This window comes from Lagopus muta, chromosome 2 (assembly GCF_023343835.1).
Source record: "Lagopus muta isolate bLagMut1 chromosome 2, bLagMut1 primary, whole genome shotgun sequence".
NCBI lineage: Eukaryota > Metazoa > Chordata > Aves > Galliformes > Phasianidae > Lagopus > Lagopus muta.
Window position 1 is genome coordinate 63,025,003 of NC_064434.1, and position 21,323 is coordinate 63,046,325.

General features: G+C 37.3%; 1 protein-coding gene and 1 long non-coding RNA gene across 3 annotated transcripts in view; both read right to left on the reverse strand.

Moving 5' to 3' along the window:
- Positions 1–21,323, reverse strand: part of LOC125690068 (SAM and SH3 domain-containing protein 1-like) — a 522,255-nt gene that overhangs the window by 270,535 nt on the left and 230,397 nt on the right. The gene's annotated exons all lie outside the window — the stretch shown is intronic.
- Positions 1–21,323, reverse strand: part of LOC125690069 (uncharacterized) — a 48,443-nt gene that overhangs the window by 2,114 nt on the left and 25,006 nt on the right. The window lies entirely within an intron of this gene.

Below are 21,323 nucleotides of genomic sequence, written 5' to 3' on the forward strand. Positions count from 1 at the left end.
CTTAAATCGTTCTGTTTAAACTGGATTTGAAGAAGGTGCAATAAAACAGGCATGAGGACTGTACATAGAGAATGATAATGAAGAAGGGGCAGGCAGAGATGCAGTCTTTCCTGAATGAAGTAAGAATTTTGAGGAGAAAAAAAGTATATAATAATTACAACATAAGTGCACAAGAAGATCAAATGGAGAGCATGAAGACCACCTTCACAATGACACTTCCTAGCACTGAGAGCTTTATTTTGTAACTTTAAAAAGGCTAGTGCTTAAGTGTACGATATTACACAATCTTGATTTACTTATGAATTAAATGGTGTGTACATGCACAAACATACTGTCACATTTTTTCATAGCACTCTGTTATTTCTGTTTCACTTGCACCTGGAATATTATGTTTTATTCATCTGCCAGATGCACGATGAACAGCAGATTATAAAGCACTGTACTTAGCATTTAAAGCCAACTCACGTGGTTTTATACTACTCTGCATTAAGAATATAGACTGCAGAAGTAGTGCAATTTGGTATATCATTAGTGCTTTTGCAGAAAGCCTTCACTTCACCATTTTCTCATCCTTCAGCTCACCTCAAGCTGCCACTGCCATTACCTCATTCTTTTCCACGAAGCTCTCCAGGCATGGTAGAGCCCAGTCACAGAAACATAAATCATAGGACAGCTTGGGTTGAAAGGGACTTTAAAAGATCCCTTTGCTGCAGGCAGAGCTGTTGCCCACCAGAACAGGCTGCCCAGGGCCCCATCCAACCTGGCCTGGAACACCTCCAGAGATGGAGCATTCACAGCTCCTCCTGGCAATCTGTGCCAAGGCCTCACTGCCCTTTACATAATGAATTTCTTCCTAATGATAACTCAAATTTTCACTCTATAGTTTAACACAACTCCCCCTTATTCTGTTACTATCAGTGTGAAAAGTCAGTCCTCCTCATGCTCATAAGCTCCTTTCCAGCTAAGAAGTCCAGCAGGGTCTAGGAGGCTTGGTAACCCAACCACCCAAAATTCCATGCTGAGCCTAGCACACCTGTGGATGTGTTAAGTCCTGTGCTTTTGCATTTTTTTTTCCCCTTAGCTCTGCGTTGAATTTCCTAACGTCCTTGCACACCTCCTTTCAACCCTACTACAACACTAATTTTGTTTACACTCTTAGTCTTCTAGTGACTTTGTGGAGGACAGATGCTCATTAGCATGTATAATGTCAAATATGATAAAGCTGATATTGAAAGGAGCCTCTAGGTGCTACTGTAGTACAAAACAACCCCACCATTTTCTCTCTTTTATGATAAAGATAGCTCAGAGTTGTTGATGTCTTACAGGTAAAGCCCCAGAGAAGTTATTATGAATATCAGATCAATTCCCCTCCTTTAGTACTATTGCTAGAGAAGCTTTTTCAAGTATTTCCCTTTAATAACATCAAAGAAAGAAGGAAAACAAATTTTGCATTAGGAAGTCTGTGTCAGAAAACTTTTCACTTCAAACAAGACACCAAGCATAAAGCTGTCAAGATGAGATGTTTACATACTAATTAGCATCCATTTCTTTACTGAATTATTAGTTCAAGAAAATATTGCGTGAAAGTTTGGTTTAAATAATTTTCCCTTGAAAAGTATTTTTCATTGCCAAAATGGGTTCTTAGATTCATATGTATGGATTGCACATATTAGAATTGATTTTTTTTTTTTTTAACAGATTGTCTCATGTTTCCACATTTATAACCAAAGGCTGTAAGTACTACACAAATCACAGTTTGCATATTCAATATTAAAATGGTTACACACAACGATGACTAAATCACATTTCTATGCAAGAAACAACAAACACTAAGCAAGCAATAAACAGCTGTAGCTTTTTGTTTTCTTTTACTGGAATGCCCACCTGACTAGCAGATAAATATGCTCTGGATTCCAAACTTCCCCAAGAAGGCTCCATGACAATGGCAGAACTGCACATAAATGTCTTTTATTTTTTCCTGAATCACATCACAAATACTCAAATATCACATCTCTCACATAGATGTAAAAGTTCACAAAAGAGTTACAGGTTAATGGACAGCTACCACATGTGAATTCTTTTCTTTAATACTCATGTATGAAGAACAGACTTCATGGATGAATGAATGTATGGAGAAGTAGGAACAATTAATCCTTTTCTTCCCCCCCCCCCCCCCCCGACAGCTTTCACACATGTAAGGAGAAAGGATGTTTACACAGGGTAGGTGAAAGCTAACCTTAAGCAACTTCATGGTAAGGGATCATACCCAGAAGAAATGTTGAAGTCTCACTTAATAGCAATTATAAGTAGGTGTGTTGAGGCTGAGATGCCAGAACACAAGAAAGGCACTCAGGGGTGTAGCTTATCTCTATCCTAACAAGGTTTTCTTGACAAAGGAGAAATACGATGATACAAGCAGCCTATATATAATTTATGAATTCTTGGCAATAATATAATGCTGACATGTAATTGCTTCAAAGATGACTATATATTTGTGGGAAAGAGGACCACAAGATGCCTCTGTGGGAAGTGGATAAAGAGAAGTGGTTAACCCTAACCTAGAAGCAGGCAGGGTAACAAAGCTGCCTGGAATGGAAGCCAGTTCAGTAAAGTTGCTGAGGTGGTCCACGAAAAAGTCACTGGCATACAATACCAGAATAGAGCTCCAACACAGCACTGGCACAACGCAATGAAAAAAATTGCAAGCTTCATATATTAGCAGGTTGTATCTTGTTTAAGTAGAGGGCCAGACAGAAGATGAGTTTAAAAAAGGGCTGCTTCCTGTAGGAAAAAAACCACACTGGAGATTCCTACTTTTGCATTTCTTGTATTAGTTTAAAGCTAATCCTAAATAATGTGAGTATATCTGTAAGCTATTACCTGCCATGCACCCCTGAAAGTTAAACTGTAAATATGTAACATCAGGGGGCAGAACATTAGAGCATGTAAGTGATTTCCAGATAAACCTGAAAGTACAAACTTTTGCTAAAAAAAGCATGTGAAAAAAGCAACAAAGAATTCTGCCACTTCTTATTACAAGGGAAGATGGAGCACAACAGTCCAATATGTGAAACCTCACACCAGCAAACACCAACAGTGTGAAGTCACTACAGGACTGTGGTCACTCCTAAACTTTGATGATGCAACATTGTGCCTGTGCCAGGAAAGAACAGCAACTGAACTCAGAACTCAAAGCCACAGTCCTAAATAGCTTTAAAAACACTTTTCTGCAAGAATGTGCAGCCAAGTCTTAGATCTCAATGACTGAGGAAAAGTTGCAATTAGAGCATACATAATAAAACAAACAAACCAAAATGAAACACCAAAACCAGAAGAGCCAGGATGCCATGCTCTAATCCATCTTCCCCTCTGTACTCATGCGAATTTTAAAAGTGTATACAAAAATAAGGATTTGCTGTATACATTTATATTGCCAAAAATTACCTTTTGAAATAGAATATATTTCATATATACTCAGCAGCAAATGTGGATCTGAATCATGCCAGTACACCTTAGTATGCCGATTTGGAGGCACAAGAATCTCCCTGCATATTAATATTCCAAATGAGATACTTGCCTTTCCAGCTCGTATGGCTATGTGCTTGGTGCTCAGTGTCTTTTAATCACTGAGTAGTAATTTTATACTCTTCATAGAGAGGTATGCCTGGCTTTTTAAAATAGCTTTCTGAAAAGCAATTAGAACACTGATCACTGGATCACACAAAATGCTCAAACAATACGGCACATCTATGCAAAGCACAGACCTCAGAGATAAAAGGATTATTTCAAATTAAACAATCATGATTTTTGTCTGCAATTTATGCTAGCACATTATGTGCTAGGATATTGAAAGCCTATCTTAATGCTTTGGTTATAGTGAGCTTTAGGACTTCTCTAGGGACACATCTGTGTCTTGATTCAAAATCTTTACATTCTATTTTGCCAAATGATATCATGGTTTTGTCCTCTAGTTCATTAGGAGGCAATAAAAAACACCAAAGAAAGTGTTGAATAGTTTCAAGATCAAAGGAGCAGATCAAAACAGTCAGGTGCCATAATACCACAATTGTTTCAAGAGAACTTGAACTTCCAAAATGATCACAGTTATCTTGACTTGAAAATGTATAGAAAGGGTATATCACAGTTATTACAATAAAATATGTTGTCAGTAGGAACAGCCTTCCTCCATTCAAAGCTGTTTTCAACCTATGGTTTAAGTGTAGGCTGAAAGCAGTCAACCTGAAAGTCAACATGATTTTCAAGTCTCAGTGAAAGCCTCAACTGGCTCTTGTTTTCCAAACCTGTCTCTCCGTGTGCCTTTGGAGAGTGATTTTATTGCTGTGAACTGACTAGACAAGCAAGCAGCTAAATGCAGGCATTTAGCCTGGATGAAATTAAAATTCACGCTATTTGTGCTCAGCTTTCACTGACTGCCTTAGAGACCCAAACACTGAAGTCACCTGATTTAACCAAAAATCCTAAGCAAGGGCAGTATCATTTATTGAGTAAGAATGCAGCACCCCGCAGAAACGCTCCCACTGTGCCCTCATGGAGCAGTACTGCATTTTGAAGAGAGGCATCTTTAATATTTAGGACTGCATTCATTGTTACTTCTCAGAGCTAGTTCATACCCCTCAGCCCCATATCCTAGCCCTAAACAAAAGCCAGAAGATCCAAGGAAGGTGTTTTTTTTTTCCCCACTACTACAAAGAGGCATAGCATATTACTCTTTGCATAATGGAAGTGAATGGTGAGAGACCACACGACATCATAGATGGAGAAGACCAGTTAGACTGTCTACGTGCAAATCGCAGCTACGTGCTGCCAAATCACACACCCAGCATTACAGACAAATTTAGTAAGGCTCAGTAACGCACACATTCCCAATTCCTCTTCTTCCCCACAGTGGCATAGAAATTGGGTGGAAATTTCTTGGAATTACCATAGCTTTGCTGTTTCTGAAAACTACCTTTGTAGTCCTATAAAGACTATGCAGCTTGCTCAGTAGAAAACACAGAACACTTTTTTTTTTAAGCCATACAAAACTCACTTGATTTCACCCAAGTGTTTGTAAGTACAAGGAATATATCAAGACATTCTGCTTTCAGAACTGCAAGTAAATTAACACTTCATGTGGTATTTTACTTTCAGATCTTAATTTCTGATTCACAGTTGATATATTTGAAACTTAAATAAAGTATAAAAAGGTTAGAAATACAAACTACTGAATAAAAAACCAACAACATCTATTTAGGCTACATGAGATAATTTAAAAAAATGACATCAAAGAAGCTACCTTGTTCAAGCTTTTCAAAATACTTGTCGTTACAGAAGGTTTGTTTAAACTTCCGACAGATTAAATGTATACCACGTTTTGAGTGAAAGAATTACCTTTCCAGGGTTGCAATTACAACTGCACTTAGTTGTCACGGTAACTTGGCAACATATAGATGTTGTCAAATGAAGACATCAAGGGGCAGAGAGCAATTTTCCAATCACTGTGTGCCAACTGTCATTTTGCACTGGTATATCTGTGCTCAATTAGATTTTACAAGATGTTAAAACCGAAAAATTAACTTTTTAAAACAATGTTTGAACTACAATGAGATTGCAATACTAATATCTCATTTTTCTAAATCATTTTACTTTGGACACTAGCTTAAGAGTCTGCTTTATCTTACCATGCTCCCAAAATACAGTAAACGCAAGGAGCTGAAAGGCAAAAAGGCTGAACTACAAAAGTTTTGTAACTCCTAGAGTTCTATTTTCCCCCCATCATTGCTTTCCTATTCAATTGCCCTGCTATCTTGACTTGGATATTTTCAATCAGATGCTCTTTTTGACCTGTACTCCAACTCCTTTTGAGATAACAAAAGGAAAAAAAAAAGATCTATAGCAAAAGCCAGCACTGAGCCCCAGTGATGTGAAGCTCTGCAAATACTCCAGCTGTGATCTATTTGAAAAGGCTGAAACAGAATCCAGAAAACAGACAGTACAAACACAGCTTTCACTCCTTTTCAATGGCAGCTCATAGTGTGGTGCTGTTAGCTATATTGCTATTTTTACCTCTCAACAAGGTGGCTTTGCTCTGTTTTATATTAAGAGTTCCAACAAAAGTTTTCCAAGTTGGTGTTCTATTTACACAGGCTCCTCAGACCATGAAAACATCTACGCTCATTAATGCCACATCATACAACAGTGCGAGTTCAACACAGATCATGTATGAATATAGGATTGTGCATCCTTCCATTCAACCTGACCTCATGCCAATGTTTATGCAATGTTTAACAGGCACCATTTCAGCATAAAGTCTACCTGAACGTTAAACACTGCAAGTAAAAAATGCCCCCAGTGTAACTGGAAATTTTTTTGGACAATGTTATTCTTCCAGACTTAAACGAACTCCAACACAAATAGGTTGTTCACCGTATGTGTGACTGAGATCTTTACCATCTAGGACTAAATCACCTCAAACCCCAGATTTATCACCTTATCAATCCCCACCTTGCTAAGGATCTGCCCAGCTCCATGAAATACGCAATACAGAAGTGAACTCTCAAATCTGAGAGTGGAAAAGTTACATCACTCATTAGATTAATTAGTTAATGCATTTAGAACGTACAGGTTTATTAAAAAGACAACAACAGCATGAGGGTTTTTCAATCATTATTTTTTAAAAGATGCTCATGTTGTTCTGTTACTCCTAAACACCTTCGGTCACATTCAGGCTACTGAAGGTTACAGCTATGAGTAAAATACCAGAAATATCACAAACTTTAAGCAAAACAGATGCAGGTGCACACCAGATTATTTTTTTTTTCCAGTGGGAAATAATTTTAGTTAATATTTGTAACAAGGGCTTAAATTGTTCAAAATAGCAATAAATTTCTCTGTTAAATTACACAATGATTTAAACATTTTCCACTGTTAGATTGCTTAAAAAGCATCAACAAGAAAGGTAAGTGGCACTCCACTCTATGCCATTTCAGAATTAAAACTCTTGTCTATATTCCCTCAGCAACTACTTCAAAAAACCCACAAAAGACCCAACACTCTAAAGCACAACCTACTGCGTACTGCTTAATTGTCACTTAAGATTGCAGAAATTAAAACCTTGCTAAATTGAAATAACAAACATTTTTCCTTCTGTAGTTCAAAGAAACAGTGTATGAAAATATTTTCCATAGAGAAGGAAACAGAAGTTATTAAAGCCAAACACCTCTTCCACAAACATTTTTCCTCAGCCCAAACAAAGATGACCAGTCAGGTTTCCAACAAGCAGTTACAACACAGAAAAAGTATCACTATTCCTATTTATTAAGAAAAAAGTACTATAGAATTCACAGAATGTCTTTTGTTAGAAGGAATTTTAGATATCATCCAGTTCCAATGCCCTGTCATCAGCATGACTGCCATCCACCAGATCAGGCTGCCCTGTTAGCCTTAAAATACGAAGTAGGAACAAGCAAAAAAAACCCAATCCAAACAAAAACACCTCAAGTTACATATTTAAATAACTCAGTGGATTGTCTAATAGCTAAAATATTTTAGAAGAATATACAGCCTTACTAGAAGAACTTTTATTGATACAGTATTTGTACTAAAATCTTCAATAATTTCTTAATCACAAGTTGGTTGCAGTTGGCAAGGACTGCTAGAGGCCACATGGTCCAATCCTTGCTCAAGCAGGGGCGCACAGAACAGGTTGCTCAGTACCAGACCATGCCCAGCCTGCTTTTTAAGATCTTCACGGAAGAGATCCTACAACCTTTTTGGGCAACAGTGCTCTATCACCCTCCCTGATGTTCAAAGGGAACCTTCTGTGTTCCAGTTTGTATCCATTGTCTCTTCTTCTGGCACTGAGCATCACTGAAAAGGGTCTGATTCCTTCCTTTGGGCATTTATACATATTGATGTAATTCTCCCTGAACCTTCTCCATGCTGAGCAGTCCCAGCTCTGAGCCCTCCCTCACAAGAAAGGTGCTCCAGTCCCTTCATCACCTTTGTGGCCCATTATTGGACTTTCCAGTGTCTTGTCTCTTTTGTAATGGAGGGCCAAGAACTGGACACAGTACACAAAGTGAGGTCTCACCAGTGATGAGGAGAGGGGAAGGATCACCTCCCTCGATTTGCTGGCAGCACTCTTTCTAATGCATCCCAGGATACCATCAACCTTCTATGCAGCACATTGTTGCCTCATGCTCACCTTGGTGTAGTAAAACATAATGGACACCATACCAATCACAGCATCTTTGTACAAAATGTAAACAATCTGTTGCTGCTGTTCCAGTCAAGCCTGGAAGAGGTGACCTTCAAATATCTTCAGTTTCCTAGTTCATGTGCATTTCCACAAACAAAAGGAATTTCAATTACTAAATGAGAACGTGTTTTCCAACAGGTACCGCATTCACTTCCCTTTTTCTCCCCATACACCATACCTACAGTATTATACTGGGGTAGTCTATGTCACTGTATACTTAAAACTACAGGGAAAAATACAACACCTACAAGTAAATGCCTTTCAAGCCACCCACCCCTTGCTTTACTCCTTTAAAGTATTCAATTATGTGAAGTAGAAAAATACTTCATTGGAAGTAAGGTTGTTCTCTTTTCTCTTTCCAAATGCATCCTCACCCAGTAAAGTGATCACGCCTACCACTTAGGCTTCACAGGACAAAAGTCATATTTTATGTAAATCCTAATGCTATTATTCCAATTTCTCTGCGTCACAGTTCAAGACAAGTAGAAATACTGAAAGAGTAAGCCACACAATAATAATAGCTAATAACCAAATAATCAGAATTGAAGCAGATTGAAACAGGAGACTCTGGAATTTCCAGCTCTTGGGAATGAATCTTGAAAGTGATCCCTAGCTTTATACCATCCTCCTCTCATCTGCATTGGACAAATGAGGTACTTACAAGAAGCAAAGGAATATACTAAGCAAACTCTCAGTTCATTTAAGAAGGAACCTGCAGGACTCATCTGAAGGCAGATGAACTAATAAAGCCCAGTAAACAGTCACCAACAGTGCGTGTTCTACTTTACTAAAAGGATTTGTAGCCTCTTCTGCCATCCCTCAGTAGCACATGCAGTTTAATTTACCGCTCTTATCTCACTTTCTACCACAATAAATCAGAGCTAGGAAAAGCTAGTGCAGAACAGAAAAATAGCATTTGAAAACATGACCTTTGCACATGGTAACTGAAAACTACAAAGAATTAAGAGCATAGAATAGACTCCTGGACACATCTATGCTAGGATCTTTGAAGCCTGAAATTATCCATTATTACATCTCCAGACTTACATAGCTGTGCTGTCAAACTGTAAACCTGGATTCAGAGCATTAGTATGTAATTACAGAATCAAAGATACTATACAGACATGCTATTACACTGTATACAAGAGGGCACTTTTTAGATAGCCAACCACTTGTTAGGACATATCAGTTGCAGCAGTTTTTATAAAGAGCATCTACTGAGACTGCAATCTTTGCGGCCGACATCAGAGAACAGCTGTGTCTTTCCATACCAGTGCTCCCACCATTACTGCAAAAGCCATGTGAGGAAACAATCCAGATGTAGTTAATACATAGGGGAACAATATTTAAAACGTGATTCTCCTCTTACACCCTCTCACCATCTTTCCCTCCTACCCCCCAACTAGTAACTACTGCTTCACAGCCCAGGCTACAGCTGAAAAAACAACTACTGACAGTGCAGCTTCCATGTGTGCCATGGTAACAGAAATGACGGCATCAGTGAATTCTGCACCTGGTGTAACTTACAAAAAACATTCCATAAGATCCTTGTTATTCACCTTCAGATCACCAAAGTTAAGAAAAAATCATGTCTCAGCAACGCAAATTTAAAACCTCGTAATGCACAATCGTTCCCTGCCACTTTTCAGCATAAATATTTTATCAATGCCTATGTCTTTGGAACAAGCGGTGCCTGGAGGTGAAATAAGATTTATCACCAAAAGGTTGAATGGCTTCTGATTTTCCAGTGACAATAATTGCCCTTTCATTAAAGAGATGCTGCCTTTGGAGGCAAAGGACTCCAGGAGAAGCCCGACTTTGCCATGGTGTTCACCAAGCGGTGCTCAACCAGGGAACTGGCTGTTGGAGCAATGCAAGGCTGCCAGTTCTGAAAACGTTGAAAGAGAACTGAAAAACCATTAAACTGCAAGCACACTTTGAGGGAATGGAAAGTTCAGTATCTAAGTATATTAAAAAAAAAAAAAAATAGCAAACATTCCTAGATTACGTTAATAAATCAAAAGAACAGTAAAAGCACAGATCTGAAGCCATCTATATGTAGGGCTTAATTTTTATTTTTTTTTTTTTATAAACAACTTTTCAGGAGCAAGTTGGGTATGCGGCCACATTACAAGGTTGTGTAGTCTATCACCATCTAATTAAGAACTTAACACATCAATACAGAAGCATGCCACCCTGCATCAGAAGCCAGTTTAGGCTGCATTTGTCTTAAATTGTTACAAATCTGTGCCAAAGTTGTAACTAATCTCCAAAGGCACAGACTGCAAAAGATATTCATCTTCATTGTTCATCACCATGAAACACAGGCATACTAATCCTCATTAACTTTCTTTTCCTTGGCATCTTTGATACGAATTACTTTTCTCCTACATGGGAAACAATTTTTCCCCATTTTAACTCTTCCAAGTAAAACCTAAACCCAACAAGCCCATCACTCTCAAGTACTTCATATTCTACACTTATGCCCAAAGTCTGTAAAACTATTCAGACACTCCGGCCTGATGTACCATGTGCTCTTAGCAATTGATTTGAAAATTATGGACAAAGCTTTTTTTGGACAGTGGCTACGAAACCAAGTAGAAGCCAGGAGGGAAGTTTATTTAACTTCATAGTTCCAATTCAACTTTCCTCCCTGAGGGTGAAGGCTCTTTTCCTCTTATTCTCCTTGTCAGCCTTTCCATTCACCTTTCCAGAACACTTTGAAAATCATTTGCCAGAATAAGATATCTAAGACAGGATATCTAGGAAAACTTTGCACAGAAAATGTATAATTCCTTATTTTAAACTACATTAAAATAAAAATAATTAAAAAGATTATATACAGGTTCCTTAATCTGAGGTTTAAAATATTTTTTCCATTAAAATTTTAACTACAGTTTAAAGTGATACCCAGTAAGAAACAAATTGCACCTGCTTTCCTTGAACAGCATTACCACTCATAGCAGCACTTTATTATGCTTTTAAAGACTTATCCAACCCACCTTATTCCTGTTGGAAAAAAAAAAAAAAAGCAGAAAAAAAATTAGACAATTCAAGTCCTCCTGACTCCATTTTAATTTGAAGGAAAACAATCCTTTTAATTTTAAAACCCTGAGCAGAATTTACTGTTTCAGAGTAATGAAACTATCAAGAAGTGAACTGTACAAAGATGTTGCCCGTTCTTGCAGCTGCAAATTAGGTCTTGACATACCAGTGTCTATTTCTCTAGGTACCTTCCTTATGTACTGTGGTCTTTGTTACATGTAAAGGCTACAGTAGAGTGAAAACAATTTAGGCTCCTATCCTGCCAGGTTTGCATAATGTACAGTTGTCTCCACACTACCATCTTAGCGCCATTAGTTTTATGTTTTAAGCTCTAAGCAGAGGCTTTAAATCAGTCTTTCCTTCCATATTCCCTCTGCTTAGCAGTTGCTCTGAATGTTGCTCGCTAAATCATCTGAAGCGATTTTGATTGCAAGTGATTGCACAACATAACACCAGTCTAGAGCATAATGTCTGTAAAGTGCAAAGTGTAGGTGCAGAACTTTTGAACAAGGCAGGTGGAAAACCTCAAATACAAAGAAAAACCTAGGTACTGAAACTGTGGGCTTTTTCCTAATAGAAGAGAAAAAACAGCATGAAAACAAAATTTTGAGGGGAAAAAAAATGGGAGAAAAAAGATTCATAGTTTTAAAGATAGAACAAGTCATGTAAGTTAAATCCCCAATTGCAGTAGGTAGGCACACAAGTAAAGGGCAATTGTCAAAATTGCTAACATCAAAGTAGAGAAAGGAAACTAAAAACTGTGTATTTGGAAATGCCACCAATATAATCTCCATATCATATCTGATATACAGTTTAAGACATGCCACATAAGGTTAAAGAGAAAAAAAAGCACATGCAATGGTTCAACCTGATCCAGGAAATGCAAAGAATCAAATTCACTGTAGCGTGCAACATAAGAGGACATAATCATTACGTAATATGTACTGTATTGGTGTATTACTCCCTTAGATCTCTGAATCCACGTCTGCCTGCAAGTGTGGTGGAGTGTAGCTGCCCACCAGGGCAAAACCACCACAATTTCCTATTGATAAAGTGATAATAGCTGAGTATATACAGCCACTTCATTGAGTATTTTATACAGACTAAAATTATGCTACACTGAAAAACTCACCAGCTCCTCCAGGCAGAACTACAGGTGTCAGAAGAATTTTAGAAGGAAAGGCTCAGACTTTATATGAACCTTAAAATCTATGTTGTACCAACCTTGTTTGATCTTCCACAAGTATTGCTTTCCTTCCTCATGATCAAACAATACTTTTGAGAACACTGAAAACAGACTGCAACACAAATTCTTCGTAGCAAATCCTTATAACAATTTTCTGCTGTTCCACATCATTTTACAGTTTGACATCTCATAACAGAACAATCTGTTTTGGAGATACAGTATTACATCATTACTTCCAGATTGAATTTACCTAAAATTACACAATGTGATAATTTAAAAATTGTTGGATGCAAGTAAGATACTCAGCGAGACCTCCGTAAGAGGAGACCTGCACTTTATCAGTGTTCAGTGGATGATTGATTTTAACAAGCGAAGCAATGCAGTAAGAGTAACACATACTAGTATCATGTTTTTAAAAATTAATACTATAGGAAATACAGTATTTTAAGAGCCCAGCCCAAAGTAACAGAAAACAAACCACAGATCACAGAATAATTCACCTGCATTTTTTGTTCCCCTTTTTGAGATAAAGCAATTATCTTTGCTTTATCTTTGAGCAAGATAATTGAGAGTTCTTTAAACCATATTCTAAGTAGACTTCAAACAGGAAAACAATTTGATATTTCCAGTTCAGTTTCACAGACATTGCTGTTTCAAGCTCTGTTTCTCCTAATCTTCCTTACCCTTAAGGGAGCAAGAGTGAGAACAACTGGGCCTGCTGCCATCTGACCTACTACTTCCCTTTAGGAGAGATGATGAATAGCTGATGGAAAAGCTTATGTTGCACAAATAAACAAACGTCTCCATGAGGCATAAGTAAAAGCAGATAATTAATACCTGAGCAGCTACCACAGCCACAGAGAAGGGAAGGAATATGCATTGCACTGCACTGAGTCCAACATAGGGCTGCTTGCACAATGTGGCAGCATGAAAACTGGGATCTGGCCCACCCCAAGAAATCATCCCTGTAGTTCTCAGTATCTACTGCTCTCACCAAGGTAATTCTACACTATGTAACCTCCACTTGACTGGAGGGAAGGCAGAGCAAGAAGGATCCACAGTGCTCTAAGCAAACTCCAGAGAAAAAAAGATTTATCTGAAAAAAAAAAAAAAAAGAAAAAAAAAAAGAAAAAAAAAAAAAAAAGCAGCTTCTTTGCAATTACTGCTGTGCTCTTTTCTAAGGTGTGTATGCAACTGCATTAGGATGGCCTCATTTCTTCTACAAATATGCATTCATCACACTTAAACCAGATGTCATCCATGTCAGTGACAGATAGATCTTTCTCTAAAAATAGCTTTTTGCACTGTATTCCAGTGGCTTTCTAACCAAGTAGTGCATTTCCCTGTGAGAAGTGTAAATAAACATCTGACAGAGAAGATAAAGTCAGCTATCACTTCAATTTACAGAAGCGAAGCATACCAAAGATCACTTCGCTAGATTTCTGTGTAGAGCATGAATATAAATTCATTTTCAGTGATTCATATCTGCTGAGCACAAATACTGTTAATGAAGCTGAATTTTGTTATCACTTTCCTGATAATGACTATTAGATCTGATGACATAGCTCACTAAAGTCCAATATCTTTGGCTCAGAAAAGATTTTCAGCATGTTACTTAATGCATAGTACTGGTAAAATTCTGTGCTGTTTCTATGTTTGGCTTTCTCCTGATGGAGGCAGATTAGAAAGGAGTAATACAAGTTTGAAGGTTTTGTAACACTTCAGATAGAATGGGAAGATTCATGAGAATTCCTTTCTTGAATAGTTATGTAGCTATTCAATAGAACAGGACAGGCTGAAAGGCTTTATAGCTTCTACACAACTGAAATGTAAAACCAAACCAACAAACAAAAAAGCCACACAAACCAATAAAAATAACCCTCACAATGAACATATTGATTCAAGCTGTTCTGTCATTTCTGTTGGTCAGAGCATTTCCCCTGGGGATAAAGCTTACAAACCTACCGAGCACTCTCCAGAATCTCTATCAAGTGAAATGAAGCAATATTTAAAGCATTAGTACTACACACTCACTAGCCAGTTCATTTTATTGTATTATTTTCTACCATCATCATTCATTTGTATTCCATGTGCTAACAGCTCTGCTACCTTCCTTGGTCAGTAATTTTATATGGGCTGCTAGGCTGGAATTAGGAATCAGATGCTATTTCAAACCCAATTCTCAATATAATTAGAGAGGACATACATTTTACTCACACAAAATATTCTTAACAGTCTTCAGATTGCTTACAAATGCATCGCTCATTAACCTATAATGTCATTTAATCTTAAAACACTCCAAGTCTAAATGGATTCAGTCTATTAAAAATTAAGTACAGATCTAATAATTAATACCTACACTTTGGAAGCAAGATATAGATATAACAGGTCTACCTGATAACTATGTACATTTGAGACTTGGAGACACGCAAGTCCTCCCAGCTCTTTTAGTAAACCTATAGGCAGGTAAAAACTAGTTCAAAAGCAAGAGTTCAGCCTCATTCAGCAAACCCATTCACAAAGTTTTTAGGGACTGAATTTTACTGAATTCAGGAAGCACAGCAGCAGCAGAGTTTCAGAAAAGACTTATTCAAGTTGATGATTAAGACAGTCAGGTACCTATCAGACAGAATTTCTGCCTGCAAGAGAGTGATGGCACTGATACAGACTGTACTAAGTCATTCAGACGAAGGTTAGTCAGATATGGTATTCTTCTCACATTCTTTTGATAGGTCACACAAGATTTCAGCCTACTGTTCAAACTTTTCAATCTTACTTCTATCAGGAGAAGAAAGTATGAAGTCTGCTTAATTTACACAGATTTGAATAACAAATTTAATTCTGAACTTGATGAAATGCTGAAGCATTGAGCCACTTCTGAAATTTCAGGAGTGTAGATACAAAGAGTATTAATAGGATACTAATTGCTTAATTGAAGTTGGCACTCTCAAACTAGTGTCAGTAAAGGGCACTAAACGCCACTACAATTGATCCATTTCAGTTTGAACAACAATCTTTACAGATAAGAAGTGACATTTAAATCATTTAATTCTTCTCTACACAAATTAATCATATCTTGGTGGAACCAAGCTCAAGAGAAGTACGTAACCATCTTCAACCGATGCTGAAGGATACAAAACAATGAATCTCTCCAGTGCACACAGAAGAAGCAAATACTAATTTTCATTTACATGGTTACAGATACTTAATAGCACATCCTTGGGGGGGACAAAATAAAAAACAGAAGTCTTAGCTGCTGTTTTCTTGTTTGAAATAACTTACGAACAACCAATCCACAAATACACTCTAAGCTCCCTCACCCACTTCTTCACTTGTAAGAGTGTGCAGCAGAACCACTGATTATCAAGGAAGCTTTCCTTAATAATCAAGCCTACAGTCACTCATAACTCACATACAGCTTTTCTCAACTCGTGAGCTGCTGAAATTATTTCTAGATGACACCCAAGGAACCTAATGAGAAAGCTAGAAAACACCTAGCATTGATGAGCTGGCTGTATTGGTCATGCAGAAGCTTCAATAACAGAAGTGCTAGGCAACCAGTTGCCACATGGAACCAAAGCAGCCCCATGGGACAGCCTACCTCCAGCTCCACAGCCCACATGCAGAGGAGGGGAACTGTGAGCAAAATCCCAATATTCTGCGGGAAGGGAGAGGCTGTGGCTTTGTCACAGAATCACAGACCAGCTGGGGTTGGTACAGATCTCTGGCTCCTTCTGACTCACCCCTTTTTCAAGCAGCAACACCCAGAGCAGGGTGCCCAGTACCAGACCATATCCAGGTGTCTTTTGCAGATCTTTCAGGAGGAGATTCCACGACCCCCCCCCGGGCAACCCATGCCAGTGCCTCCATTTCATCTGATCAAACACTGCAGCGAGGTAAACTGCATTTCAAGGTAGTAAAAATCTCAACAAAATTCCAAGCCTAAAGTCTTAAGTTCCTTGAAAGAGAAAAAAAATAATAAATCTAATCTTCCAAAATATTATTTCACAACAGAAATTACAGATCAAAAGGCAGACAGAACTTAGTTTTCATTCTTGCTTTTCAGTAAAATGCAGGTTGAATCAAAGACACAAATGTTTGCAGGTAAACAAGTTGACAGAGAAAAGGTCAGATCACTAAGAAATAAACCTACTGAGACTTCTCCTTGCCACTGAGGTTCAGCAGAGAGCACAGTATCTTGGGAACACAGGGACATATGTCATGGAGAGGAAATCTGCCAAGAACTAAGTGAAGGACAGGGGAAAAAAAAAAAAAAGGGCAGAGATTCCAATTATGTTTGCTTCTTAATCACATTATTTTAGTTAAACGGAATGTTTATTCTGATGCAAAAGAACATTCTTCTTTCAGGAAGGTTAGTCAAATGTAGTCTACACTACTTTGCCTACTTTCTCTTTCTTTCTTTCTCTAAAAATATGTGGAAATTTCTAAAAGACCAAAGTTACTCTGTTTATGTTTTCAAAATTCTGACATTTATTATATAGACAGACTAAATTACCTGAGGTAGGCATCATGAGTTGGTGAAAAAAGTCACATGCACCCATTCATGTTATTTATTCTGTACGTGGCTTGCAAGAGAAATATTAAATACATGTGTAAGTAAACTTATAAACACATACACATTGCCTTAAAGATTAAAGTCAGGAATGTTCTCCCTCACTGACAGACCTTCCTGGAACCTATACCAGACAGACAGATGAGAAATGGGCAGTCTTGCTTCCTCCTTCACCTCGTACAAATAATGTTCCCTTTCTGTGTTCCTAATTCCTCCGCTTCTACCTTCAGAAATGCTTCTAGAAACTAGAAGTCAATCAGGGAAGGAAGAACAGACACAAAAGGAACTAATTTGTTTATGGCTGGATTAAATTGTATAGAGGGAAGATGGAAAAAATATGAGGTGATGATCACCTTCCTACTTTTCCACATCACTTCATGCACTTACAAACCTGTAACTTTTAATTTGGAGGGAGGCACTTACAGGCAGCACACTGTCAGAGTTCCTGCTCATCTAATTACAGAAGGTAAATAATGCAGCAAGGTAGTGATCTACCAGTTACTCACAAAGCTAAGAAATAAAAATTATGTAGCAAGAATCACGCAGTCTTCTGGTGAACATGCTGTTGATAATGATTTGTTTCAAGAAGAATAACCGAGGAATGGTGTTTTTTTTTTTTTTTATTAGAGGTGTTTGTATAATTGGTCATTTCCAGCAATTAACCCAGAAACATCTTATTTTTCAATTAGACAATAATCTCATTTGCGCCTTCTCAAAGACAACGGGATATTCTGCTCCCTGTGGCTAACAAATGGTGCAAGGTTAACCTTACTCGTCCCTGCAAAAAGATGCCACTCATTTTCAAACAAGTTGCCAGATCTTCTCTGCAATAGAACAAGGTAAAAACATGTCAGATACAGGAGAAGAGAAGATTGCAATCTCCACTCTTGCACTGAAATTAATTTCCTGCTACAGCTCCACAAAACTATCAGGATAGTAGAAGGAGCAAAGGTTTACTGGAAAAAAAAAATATCCATCCAGGTTTTGCTTATAAATACATGCATATAAAGCTTTCCTTTTCCCCCCAGAATTCTATAATTCAAATGCGATAGCTTCAACTGAGAAAAAGAAGTTCTGTGTGTACTACTTGAGAAGTATTTCCAGATCACAGAATCTGTAAATTACGTTTAGTACTCAAAATGTCTAGGACAGATCTAACTCTAATCTCTAGATCTAAGTCTACTTGTGCTTGCAAATAGCTAAGCTGTGACTTGAAGATGCAAACAGCACCTTTGAAATGCACACTGCAGAAAGATGAATTCACTGGAAAACGCCACGTTTCCCTTGCATTGAAGCTTTCCTGGGGAGATCCATAAACCTCTTAAAACTTACATCACTGAAGTATTCAAGATGTCTTTGTATTCTGAAAATCATGTGATCAGAGACCTGGAGCTATTAAAAAAATTGCTTTTTTTCTTTCCAATCTCTCAGAAGTGTTATCTTAGTTCTATCAGGTCTACATCCATTCCTTCTTTCTTGTAATGCTTTGCTTTAACCAGAAGCATTAGCCATAGTAGTTATTCATCAAATTATAAAATATATGGTTCTGTCACATTTAAACACATAGTTTGATCCTCTCATGTGAAATTACAGGGTAAATGTGAGGGAAATGGAGAGGGAGGCATCACTTCTCACTTACCAGCAGCATGTTTGTGTGAAAAAGATGCAAAACAGAACACCAGACCCCCTCCATCACTGTGAGACCCAACAGGTTTTAGTTATGTTGAACTGGGACCTATTTAAAACAAAACTATACATTTAAAATGATTTCCTAGTGGAATCGATTAGAGAAATAAATTAATGACTGCTATTAAATAAAACATTTCTGCACTGAATAATATGCTAAATTGATTTGCATAATTTAACAGATGCAGGGACGTCGGAAATAACAATGTAAATGAGTGCTGAAAGTGTGCAGTCATAAAAGAGCAGACTCTACTGTGTATAAGACTCTCCACTACAATTTAAGTATATCTTTTCAGTTCTTAATTACATTTGTAAATGATGGTTAAAGCAATTTATTGTTAACTCCTATGCTGTCACTCTACTTCGGTGTTGTAATATTTATTTACAAGCTTCTCTTCCCATCTCCCAAAAGAAAAATTAAGTTCTGAACGCAGAAGAATCAAAGAGATTCCCACAGCTGGCAGAATATAAAAAAATAAATGAAGCTGTTACTAACGAGCTATAAGACAGCGATGTATTATATATGCTGTCAGGGAAGCCCTGAGGAAAACAGATATTTCATATAATTAGGAAGCCACTCATTCAAATAATAATCACAAAATAACAAATATTTTACTTAAATGTCTCATAGAGCACTTCTTAAAAAAAGATATCACTTGCTGTTTGTATACTTGGCTTTGTTTCAAAAAGACTGGATGGTAGTAAAACACAGATCAATACCTATGTGACATGGTATGATTGTTTAACTACTGCAAACAAAAATTAATGATCTGGAATTATTCTGCTACATTTATTTATTTTAAATATCCAGCTTTGATATACAACACCAGATAGTCTGCTGTTCACTTGGGTCCACACCAGCTGACAGAAAAAGGACAAAAACATTTGCAAGGTTTCTTAAAGCATTTCACGCAAGCTGCAGTACAAGATAAACCTGAAAGTGCAGTGTTTCATTTTCCCCTGTTCATGGGCATAAACAAGCACAGGTGCTTATTTAAGGCAAGCACTCTCAACAGGATCTCAAACAGATCTTAAGAGCTACAATTTAGGAAGACATTTCTGCTGCCTCCAAGTTACCTGCACACTGAGTTTGTACAGTGGACATTAAATAAGCCAAGTAAAACAAGTTAATCTGAAACCACGTCACAATGAAGCTGAATAGTACTGCTGTCCATATTAGCTCTACCCAGTGTAGAATAAAGTCACAAATCCTGCTATTAAGGACTATGAGCATCTTCTGGGATTAGACTGATTATTTTCATACAAATTCAACACCCACTTTTAAAATTAAAAAAAAAAAAAACAAAAACCACAAAGGCAAAAAGCTACAGCTATGAGCTTACTACTAAGTTCTCAAATTAAATTTAAAACACCAAAGTACAGTGATAATTTTCTGACCACAATGCCAACAAATCAAGAATTTGAATTGGAACTAACATAACATGTTTTTTGCTTTTGTGAAATGCAATTCAGACTAATCCCCCTGAAAATACAAGGTAAAAGAAGAGGTCATGGACTAAATGCAGTACCAATAGAATACAAAGCATATTAAAAGAGAAGAGCAATGTAGTTCTGAACATTAAAACAACAGAGCAAAGAGTAACCTAGCTAGGTTGGTATTAGAAATTGCCACAGCTTTGTATGTGTTTTTGCATGCATGTGTATACCTTGATTTACATGTATGCATTCTCAAAACTTTCACAAAAGTATTTTAGTGTGTTAACTCCATGAAAAGCACTGAGTGTTTCTCAGTGAAGGCTGCAGTTTCTTCAACAGAAAGTCTTAGCCTGATGCAGGGAAAAAAAAAAAAAAGGCTATTTTGGGAAAATCTAGACAATATAATAATGAAAAACAAAGTTACTTATCAGACATTAGTTACTAGCTGCTACTTATCAGATTCATGAAGTTGAAGTAAATTTATTAGTAGCAATCTGCCATTACAAATTACACATCTGTTCCACAAGACTTTTTTTTCTTGCGTCGCATACTGTCAGAGGACTGACATCTTGTTTGCTTCATTCTTTTTGGTGAAGCATCTCAAAATGCAATGATTTTTCCCTTAAGATAAAAATCTTAAACAGGCACTGCCTGTAATCAACCATTTAAGGAAGTCAAATTTGCTCATAAATATACAGTTTAGAAAAAGTATTTTAAAAAATAGAGCTGGAGTATAGCAAGTTAAAAAAAGCCTAACAAATATATTCTTCCTCCCTCCCTCAGGAAAATCTTCCACTACACGCACACAGAATGTAAATATATATAAATATATATATGAAATGATATATATCAGCCTACAATTCCTTCTGCAATAGAAGCTAATCAATTATCCAGAAAGAGAATCTTAGTGATAGCCTCCAACCACCTTGGAATGCAGGCAATCCATATATGCCTCAAGATGATGTTCAGCTGAAGTAACCCTGCTGAGCTGTTAAGAAATGTTTTCCCCTCCCACACTAAAGTATGGAACTGCGTGAGTCCAAATGAAGAGGTATGAAAGCCAGATTCAACACTACTTGAGGATAGCTTCAGGATAGCTATTTATGTATTTTGAAATAAGATTTTTAGTGTTTATG